This window comes from Colletes gigas, unplaced genomic scaffold (genome assembly GCF_013123115.1).
Source record: "Colletes gigas isolate AHSC1104 unplaced genomic scaffold, ASM1312311v1 Colletes_gigas_Sc00018, whole genome shotgun sequence".
NCBI lineage: Eukaryota > Metazoa > Arthropoda > Insecta > Hymenoptera > Colletidae > Colletes > Colletes gigas.
Window position 1 is genome coordinate 196,583 of NW_025106647.1, and position 10,145 is coordinate 206,727.

The 10,145-nt window shown below is 42.6% G+C and overlaps 1 pseudogene; it reads right to left on the minus strand.

Annotated features, from left to right (window-relative positions):
• Positions 1-5,527: 5,527 nt before the first annotated feature.
• On the minus strand, positions 5,528-6,065 carry LOC122400509 (annotated as a pseudogene).
• Between the last annotated feature and the right edge of the window lie 4,080 nt (positions 6,066-10,145).

Sequence of the window (10,145 nt, forward strand, 5' to 3'; positions counted from 1 at the left end):
AAAAATAAGTAATTCTCAACGGTAAATCAGCTTGAAAGAATTTTCCCTTTTTCAATGCAGAGTAACTGTTGTAAGGGTATTTACCCAATAAATAAATGAATATGTAAGTCTTAGATAGAATAACGGTTACTCTCTTTATTTCCACAACGTTATCGATTTCCTCTCTCAGCTGTCTCCCCTTTCGTATCATTTGTTTGTACACATCGATTGCAGTAACATTTTTAATGTATATACATGTCGATAGACATTACCTTACACAATTACTGTTTAACTATAACTTCTTTCTGTTTTCGAAAAAGTAAAAATCCTCTACTTATACAAAACTGAATGGAATAAAAGTTTCAGTGAATACACCTCATTTTATGACTATTGTATTTCCTTAGAACAAAAAAGTTAATACAGTTATGACTAACTGATATGATATAGAACAGAAATGACTATAATATACGTTAGAATACATTCTGTATATCGTATAAATCTTATCACTAATTATTACACTGGGGATGTAGGCTACCAGTAGGGTATCGGTGGAGAGCGCAATGGGCGAAGAGAAGAAATAGGAAGGGGAGGGCGATGGGAGGCATGGTGGTAGGAGTGAGGGAGGAGATGGTAGGGAGGGAGCAGCAGGGACAGGGGAGGAGGAGGGACTGATGGTGGAGAGGGTAAAGGCGGGGGAGCAGGAGTGGGCGGTAGTGGCGGTGTACGTGAACGGGGATATGGAGAGGAAGTTGGGAAGTATCAGAAGGTGGATGGAGGGGCAGGAAGGGGGAGGCAGGGTGGTAATAGGGGGGGATTTCAATGCGAGGACGGGCAGGCAGGGGGGCAGGGTAGAAGGAAGGGAGGAGGAGGAGGAGGAAGGGGGAAGAAAATCGAAGGACAGGAAGATAAACGGGGACGGAAGGAAGTTGGTAAAGTTGGTAGAAGAGACAGGGTGGGAGATTCTGAATGGGAACGTGGAGGGGGATGAAGATGGGGAGTTCACATACACGGGAGGGAGGGGGGAAACAGTAATAGATTATGTGCTGGGGGACGAGGGGACAAGGAAGGGGCTGGAAAGGGTGGAGGTAGGGGAGAGAGTGGAGTCGGACCACCATCCGGTGGTGGTGACGATGAGAGAGAGTGGGGGAGAGGGGTAGGAGGAAGAGAGATAGGAAGGTGGGAGGAGGGCGGTGGTCGGGAAGGATGAAGGAGGAGTTTGAGAGGGGGATGGGAGGGGTGGCCATAGGAGGAGGTGGGATTCAGGAGGCGGTGAACAAGGCGACGGAAACGATAAAGGAGGTGATGAGGAAGGGGGAGGAGGCGGGGGGGAGAGAGGAGGGGCGTAGGAGGGAGGGGTGGTGGGATGGAGAATGTAGGGAGAAGAAGAGCGAGTTGAGAAGGGAGCTACGGAGGTGGAGGGGAGGGGAGGGGAGTAGGGAGGACTACAAGAGAAGGAGGGGGGAGTATAAGGAGCTGTGCGATAGGAAGAGGGAGGAGGAGAGGGAGAGGCTGGTAAGGGAGGTGGCAGAGGCAAAAACGGAAAATAGGGTGTGGGAAATAGTGAATATGGGGTAGGAAGAAAAGGAAAGGGGTGGACGAAAGTATAAAGAAGGGGGAATGGAAGGAACATTTCATGGGGCTGCTGGGAGGAGTGGAAAATAGGGTAAGGGTGGGGGGAGAGGAGGGCAGGAGAAGGGGGGAGGAAGAGGGAATAAGTAAGGAGGAAGTGAGGAGGGTGGTGAGAAGGTTGAAGGAAGGAAAGGCAATGGGAGGGGATGAGATCCCGAATGAGGCTTGGAAGTACGGGGGAGAGAGGGGTTTAGAGTTGGCATGGGAGGTATGTAGGAGAGTGTGGGATGGGGAGGGGTGGCCGCAGGGGTGGAAGGAAGGGACTATAGTACCGGTGGCGAAGAAAGGGGGCGGGAAGAGGGTGCAGGATTACAGGGGGGTTACGCTGATGCCGACCTTGTATAAGGTGTATGCGGCGGTACTGTTGGGGAGGTTGGAGCGGGAGGTGGAGGTGGGGGGGATGATTCCGGAGAATCAGGCGGGGTTCAGGAGAGGGAGGGGTACGGTGGATCATATCTACGTGTTAAATTTTCTGATTGGAAGGCAGGTCGGGAGGAGGGGGGGGAAGCTGGTGGCGCTGTTCGTGGATCTGAGGGCGGCTTTCGACTCGGTGGACAGGAGGACTCTGTGGGAGGCGATGGAGAGGAGAGGGGTGAGGGAAGGGTTGAGGGAGAGGGTAAGGGAAATTTATAGGGAGACGAAGAGCAGGGTGAAGGTGGGGGGGGAGGTAGGGGAGGGTTTTTGGACGGCGAAGGGGTTGAGGCAAGGGTGCCCCCTGAGTCCGACGCTCTTCAATTTGTTAATAGCGGATGTGGAAGAGGAGATGAGGAAAGGAAGATGGGGAGGGGTGGAGGTAGGGGGGAGGAGAGTGTGTGCGCTGGCGTATGCGGATGACCTGGTGATGGTGGCGAAGGACGAGGAAGAGATGGGGAGTATGATTAGGCGGCTCGAAGGGTACCTGGATAGAAAGAGGTTGGAGGTTAATGTGGAGAAAACGAAGGTGGTAAGGTTTAGGAAGGGGGGTGGAAGGGAGAGGAAGGTGGAGTGGAGGTGGAAGGGGAAAAGGATAGAGGAGGTGAAGGAGTTTAAGTACCTGGGGTACGTGTTCAGGAGGAACGGGGGTCAGGAGGCGCAGGTTAGGGATAGGGTGAGAAAGGCGGGGGTGGTAATGAGGCAGGCATGGGGAATCGGGAAAAGGAAGTTTGAGAGGGACTGGGGAAGGAGGATGTGGCTGTTCGACACGTTGGTCTGGACGGTGGCGGGATATGGGGCAGAGATTTGGGGGTGGAGGTAGAGGGAAGAGATGGAGAGGATGCAAGAGAGGTATATAAGGTGGTCATTGGGGGTGGACTGGAGGACGCCAGGATATATGGTAAGGGAGGAGACGAAGAGGAAAAAGTTGAGGACGTGGGCGGGGGGAAGGGCAGGGAGATATGAGGAGAAACTGAGTAGGGGAGAGGGAGGGGAGTTGGCTAGGTGGTGCCTGGAAGAGATAAGGGAAAGGGAAAGGGAAGGGGGAGAGGAATTGTCGGCGTGGGAGAGAGACAGGTTGGGGTGTAGAGGGTTGGGAGGATTGAGGGGAGGAGAGGGAGGGGCAAGTGGGCGAGCGGGCTGGGAGGGATGGGAGGAGGAAGATGGGAGGAGGCAGGAAGAGGAGAGATGGGGAAAAGTGGTGCAGTCGAGGTATAATAGGTGGTACAGGGAGTTGGTGGGACGGGAGTTACCGGGGTACCTGAAGGCAGGGTGGGGAGAAGTGAGGTATGGAAGGCTAGCTAGGTATAGGATGGGGAACGAGAGGAGGGGGGGAGGTACTGGGGGGAGGAGGAAGAGAGGAGATGTAGGGTATGTGGATGGGAGGAGGAGACATGGGAGCACGTTTTGGAGAGATGTACGGGGGATGAGGCAGAGGGGAAGGGGATCGGGGAAAGGATAAGGGAGATTTTGGACGAGGGAGGGGGAGGGGAGGGGTGGATAAAGAGACTGGAGGTCAGGAGGAAAGAGAAAGAGGTGGAGAGGGGGGAAGGGGGGGATGAGGGGAGGAGTGAATGAAGGAATGGAATGCAAGGGCGGAAATGGAAGTCGACGGCGGGGAGGGTGAGCGGGGGTGGAGGAGTGGGAGAGAAGGGAGGAGGGAGAGAGGGAGAGAGCGAGTAGCGTAAGGTTAGGCTAAGAGCGTGCGGCGAAGGGAAATGAGAGAGAGAGAGAGAGAGAGCGAGTAGCGTAGGATTAGGATAAGAGCGTGCGGCGAAAGGAAAGGAGAGAGAGGGGAAAAGCGGTGGGGGGAGGATGTAAGGGCAGTGAGGAGTAGAGTAAGAGTAGAATAAGTAGGATAAGTAGGATAAGTTAGGTTAAGGGAGAGATGGAAATGTAAGGTGGGGAGGAAGTGTAACCCTAAGGGGAAGCAGGAAATAAATCTACTACTTACACTGGGGATGTTTATGCACTTAAAATATGTTGATATATACAAATAACATATGTGATATATGCAAATATATTATATAACTAATTTCATTATATTCAATTATATTCATTATATTCAATTATATACTAATTTCATGATTGCTAATTAATATTCTAATTTATACATTTAAAACAAGCATTTTTCCCATATTAAAGGTTAATTTATATGCAGAAAATTTCTCCATTCTTCATTGTCAAGACTTCGTCAACATATATTTACAGTGACCACCGCCTTACACACGTCAATGAAAAACTGATTTTTTTGTCAAAATTTGTTCTTCTTGTATTCTTTGCTCTCACAGTACCTTCTTTTTGAAATTTTGATTTTCCGTATAAGAGTGTTTCAATATTGCGTTAGTTGTCATTTTCCATCGTAATGAATTTCTTATTTACATGCTTGGTCATCGCATAGATATTACAATCGTTAATAAAAATTAATCTTTTATCCCATTAATCCAATTTCAAAGTAATGTACGTCGACATTTTCTTGTTCTGAGCATGATATTAATTTATCGTTTAAAACACTTTTCTAAGCGGAAATCTTTACAGTATACTAAATTGCCACATTATATTGATGCTGCGAATAGAACGACGAAGGACATATCCGACAATATCAAAGCTGTATTTGTTGTTATTTCTTAGTGAATTACTTGATAACAACATATACATGCTTCTATATGTTATTGAATGTTATTAGTCCCATTATTAGTAAACACGTTTAAACTTTGATTTCGTTCACGACACTCCGGTCATTCGATAAATAATATCAAATTTTTTAAATATATATGATAAAACTGAATGAAATATACAATTTACTTTTGCATATGTACTAAAAAAAATATTTCCAAAACATATGAAACATGCAAAAAAATATGCATAATAAATGAAATATTTTGAGAATCCTTTTATCATAAAACAAATTTCTGCCTAGATCCCACAACTTTAAATGATTTAAATGATAGCAGCCCTATTGAGTCACTTCAGGGGTAAAACCACTCTAGAAGCAGAATAAAGACCTATTTTGGGAGTGTGACAAACAGAATAGAATTTCTTTTCAGAGGGTTTATTTAACATTTTCATACAAAATGGCGGCAACAAAGCCCGTTGTCGAATACAGCTTTTTTAAAAACACCGCCATGGGTGGACGAATTTCTCGCCATGTATGAGTCTTGGAACAAAAAACCAAAAAAATTAATAATCTATATACAATTGACGTTGGAAGTACATAGAGTTTTTTTTTAATCATTTTTTGTGGAAGTAGTGCACTTTTTAAGAAATGAATCGATTTTTTGCCCTAAAAGTGAGCATTGAATTGCTTATAAAAAAAAGTTTACATTTAATCAAAAAACGGCTACGTACTTCCAAAGAGAATATTGTTGTGAAGCTACTGTAAAAATTTAAAATCGATCCATACAATAGTTACCTAGAAATACGTCCTCCCAATTTGAAAAAAGTGGTTTCGAGAAAAACGCGTTTAAAGTTTTATGAACACTGTAATCCTTGAAATTTTTGTTTACCTCTAACCTGTGATGCTTGCACCATACATTTGGTCATCCACGTCGATGTTCGCCTTCTCCCCTTCCTTCCCAGATGCTTTTAAAAATGTTCAGGCCTTTTTTGCAGCATCGCTAAGCGATCTCTCGGAAAAGTCGATGCGGCGCATGTCGGTTTCCACGCAGAAGTTATAACAGTTCGGCCCAATTGTCATATCCAAATTCTGCATGACCCTCATGATAGTTGATAGGCCGTCATTATAGTATATGCCTGCACTAATATAAACTGCCGTGTCAAGAACGTGTTTGCCGCTGGACGTCGATTTCGGAACCATTGACCAGACTGTGGCGTTGAAGCTCTCGTTGCTATTTTGCGTAAAGTCGCCGATGCAACGAGAAAGCAGTTCGTCACAGCTTAATTCGTCATAAATTGCAAAAATCGCTTCGTAAACTTCTTGAGATAGAGGTGGATTATGCGTATGGCCTGATGCAGTCTAGTCTGTGCCTTCTGCCATGAGCACCATGAGTTTTCTCCGCGTGGGCATTTGTTGTGTTTCGGTTCATCGTCAGTCGACAATTTGTGGTGTAGCGACGCATAGATTTCGTTACGCATTTTTTCAACAGAATGATGATTTCGACGTATTGTGAGACCATAATAAATTGACAACTCGTCAATTAATTTTCCCGTTAGCGTACCTTTTCCTCCAAGGCCTTTTGTCTTTTTTTTTAAATTGCGAAGGAGAGTATCCATTCGCTTTTGCACATGATCAATGCATTCTTTCTTCTTAATTGTAAAATTTCCATAGGGCTGTGAATCTAAGATGGCTTTAAATGTTTTAGAATCTCCGTCTCCCACGTAATTTTCATATTTCAATTCGTGCAAAGATTCTGAGCGCTGGAACATTTTGATAACGGCGTAAGCTTCCATCTTTCCCGCGGATCATTCGTGGTTCGCTTGGCATTCATCTTCGTGAGTTTCGGCCCATTCCTTGTACTCGTCGGTAGCCGATCTTTTCTTCCAATATTCACAACTCTTACAATATTTGGATTTTACTAAAACATCGATCACTTTGCCAGTAAATCATCCAATAAGCGATACGAATCCGAAAAGTGACGAAAAGCCGCGTTTTCTCCACGAACCATCATCATACAGTAATGCCACTTGTGTTCGTCACTTTTTTCCTTCTCTTCTCAAGCTGCATTTTTTATACTAAGCTGACAAACCGCCTCTGCTCCAACAGCTATCTTTTTAACAACTTTGTCATGAAATGATTGGAAAATTGGCCGCGGGAAATCCATGAACGCTCAAAATTTTATTATTCCATTCAATCCTACGCCCACCAGCCGCATAGCAAGAATAATTCTTCGATTAACTTCGTATCCTTTTTCAATAAATGGAGAACTAGGAATATAAATCTTGTTGCATTTTTGACATGAAATTACAATTTTGAATCCCAATCCGCACTTTCCAGATTCAGAGAATGTCACATCAGTTTTGCATTTTTCGCATACCATAGCTTGTAATATAGCGGAGAACACTGCTAAAAAGTTCTAAATTCGGTAACTAAAACCTTCGTCTACTTCAAAATCGTCAGGATCGATTGCTGATCATTTTTTAACTGATGTGAAAACATCCTTGACTCTAGACTTCTCCATTTCATACCGGTTCAACGGCCGTTGCTTTGAAATTTTCGGTCTCTTCAAATTGCTGCGTTTCCCCTTTCCGGGCTTTTTTTCATTGTACACTGGCGTTTCAACACTCATATTGTTTTTGTTAGTCACCCTAACACAACGAAATATATAATATACATGTATATAAAACAGAGAAATGAACAGGAAAAGCAAAATGAAGCATGTGCACGGCATGGCTTATCAGCTGTACTGACTCACACATACACTTTTGTTTATAGTATTATCGTACTCTGGTGACCTCTCGAGGAACCCTAAGAACCATTTGATTTGTAGGTAACAGGTAAACTTATTATTTCGAAAGGTAAAAGTAGTACAAAAGCGATGAATCACCGCGCGCCGTGTGAGTGCTCAACGCGCTCTGAGACGCTGCGGCAAAATCGATAATTGAACCTTTTAAAATTGATTTTCCACTATAATATGACCCTAAAGTATGGTTTAACCCCTCAGCTTACAATGACGTCTCAGAGACGTGGTAAGTCTACCGGGCCAAACATGAATAAGACGTCTCAGAGACGTGATAAGTCTACCGGGTCAAACCTTGGTGTCGCTTTTGGCACGCACAGTTGGAAATTAAATCATAAGGCAAGGGGTTAAGCCAAAAAAAACATTGATTTTTTTAAAATCCTAGAGTGGTTTTACCCCTTAAATAGTATCCGGTGAACGTAAAGTGTTTAATTTCAAATTTAAGTGTTAAATTTCAAATCTACTTGTAGTATTCGACAGAAGACCTGAAACTTTGCACCTAAAGCAGAACATATAAATTAATTAACGAAATCCCTCGAATCCCTGTTGAACGGGACGTAACCAAGTGTAATCGAGTGGAAGTTCATTGAACGGAAAGAACTCGGGCTAAGGAAAAGCATTACCTTGGCGATGTCCATTTTCGGAAGTCCAGGCCAAGCCAGGGGCTTCCTGGCCGGGGCTGGCTCCCAGAGAATTTTTCCAGACACGTTCGTACCTTCGGCTCTTTGAGCTTCCAAACGAGGAAGCGAAGGCGATAAGACCGAATGGAAAAAGACAAAGATAAGAAAAGCAAGGAGAGAACCGAATGAGAAGAGATAGATGGGTGGCTAGCCACTCGAGAAACTTTCTCAGGAAGTTGTCTCTCGGTCCCCTGCCAAGTGCAAATCCGTTCTTCTGGCAACGTCGTCCACGCCTGCGTTCCGCTGCACGCCTCGAATTATTATTCCGGCGGGTCGAAAGTCGTCCGCCCGATCGAAAGAACGTCGCATCGCTTCAGATAAGCTAGTCGGTTATACCCTCGCAATCGGAAGTCGATTACGCGTCGTTCGGGGAGAACTTTTTCAGCGACGTCAACACTGATCGTCAGAGATCTATTCGATAATTAACCATTTAAACGTGGAGTGATCTTTTGATAGCCATTCGTTTGATGGAAAACGATATTCAACGCTTGTCAATGTGACTATTTTTGGTGCTCGTCGTAAAAAAAAAACATTGTGCACGAACAGTCTTGTTAAAAGATAACATTATTTTCATGATATTCTTCAATAAATAAAGTTAAAATATCATCACTTTTCTGCGTTCATTCTTGTCGAAAGCTTACAAATTGGTGTTTTCGAATTGTAACTAAATGCTGCCCAAACCATAAAAGTTCCACCGCCAAAATTTCGGCTCATGCTTACGATTTTATTTTTTCTTAAGTCGTGCCAATAATATTTGTATCCGTCCGGGTTAGGTCAAGATTAAACTTTCTTTCGTCCATATGTTTTTTTACAAGTTCTAATCTTACAGCTTTATGCTCTTGAGTAAGTGGTGGCTTAGTTACCATTTTTGTCCATTTTAACCGTGTATTATTACTATTTCTTTAAAAATTTGAGAATGGTCACGCCTGGTTAATTTTCTATTGCCTCCACTATAGTGGTTTTGACCATATTTAATACCTAACTTTAAGTAATTATGTACTCAAGTACTAGATCTATTGATTTTTTTTGCAATCATGATATGCATCTATTTTTGCTTTTTCCTGTGAAGACAAAACTTTAATACACCATAGAATTATTTAATGTTCTCATATGAATATTGTATTTCAGTATCAATACTTACTCTTAATAAGATAAGATCGTGGTTACTTTCATGTATGATAAGGTAAAACTGAGGAATGCTTGTTGTTCTTATACAAATTTCATCGTTGCCTCTATCAGAATATTATTATTTCTGTTTACCAAACGTTGAACACGCGCGTTTGTTTACATTTATTGTACCCTAGTAACGATGCGGTGGTTGGCGAAAGATTTCCTCATACCAGTATCACATATGTATTTATAAAATAAAGGAATATTTTGTAGGAAATCATAGTGTACTTCTAGAAATTTCGTTCACTGTAAAATCAGTTATGCTATTCTGCAGCAAATGACTATACCTATCTCTGAAAAAGTGTCTACGCATAATTATACGAACAGTTTATTGTTTATGTCTTCGTTTCACCATTCAAGCAGATCGCACATCTTATAATACATTCACACATCATATACAGAGTGTCATTTACTTTTCCGGTCAAATTGTAGTCGAAAAAGAAAATAAGAAAAGAAAATTATATGACGTTTGTTTGTAAATGCTTCGTTAGAAAGTTATAAGTAAATATTATATATAGCCTAAATATGTGCGTAGCAGTAGAAGTGTCCAAGTATTTGAAACTACAAACTTGATTATGTATTCTTATTTAATTATATTATTATATTTGAATAATAAAGTTAGCTTAGATAAAATGTGAAATTTAAAAAAATATCTATTGATTTAAATAACTTGAAGTAGTTTGATATTAGTAAATTTCGCTGGCAAGTTAGTAAAAGTTAAACAATAATTTAAAATTTGTAATTTCTTTAAATTTAAAATAAGATGAATTATTTTCTGAAAATCAGTGTATAGGTTGATCTATGAATTTCTGCATTATCTTGCGTAAAGATTAAATTTTGATCATAATATTCTGTCCAA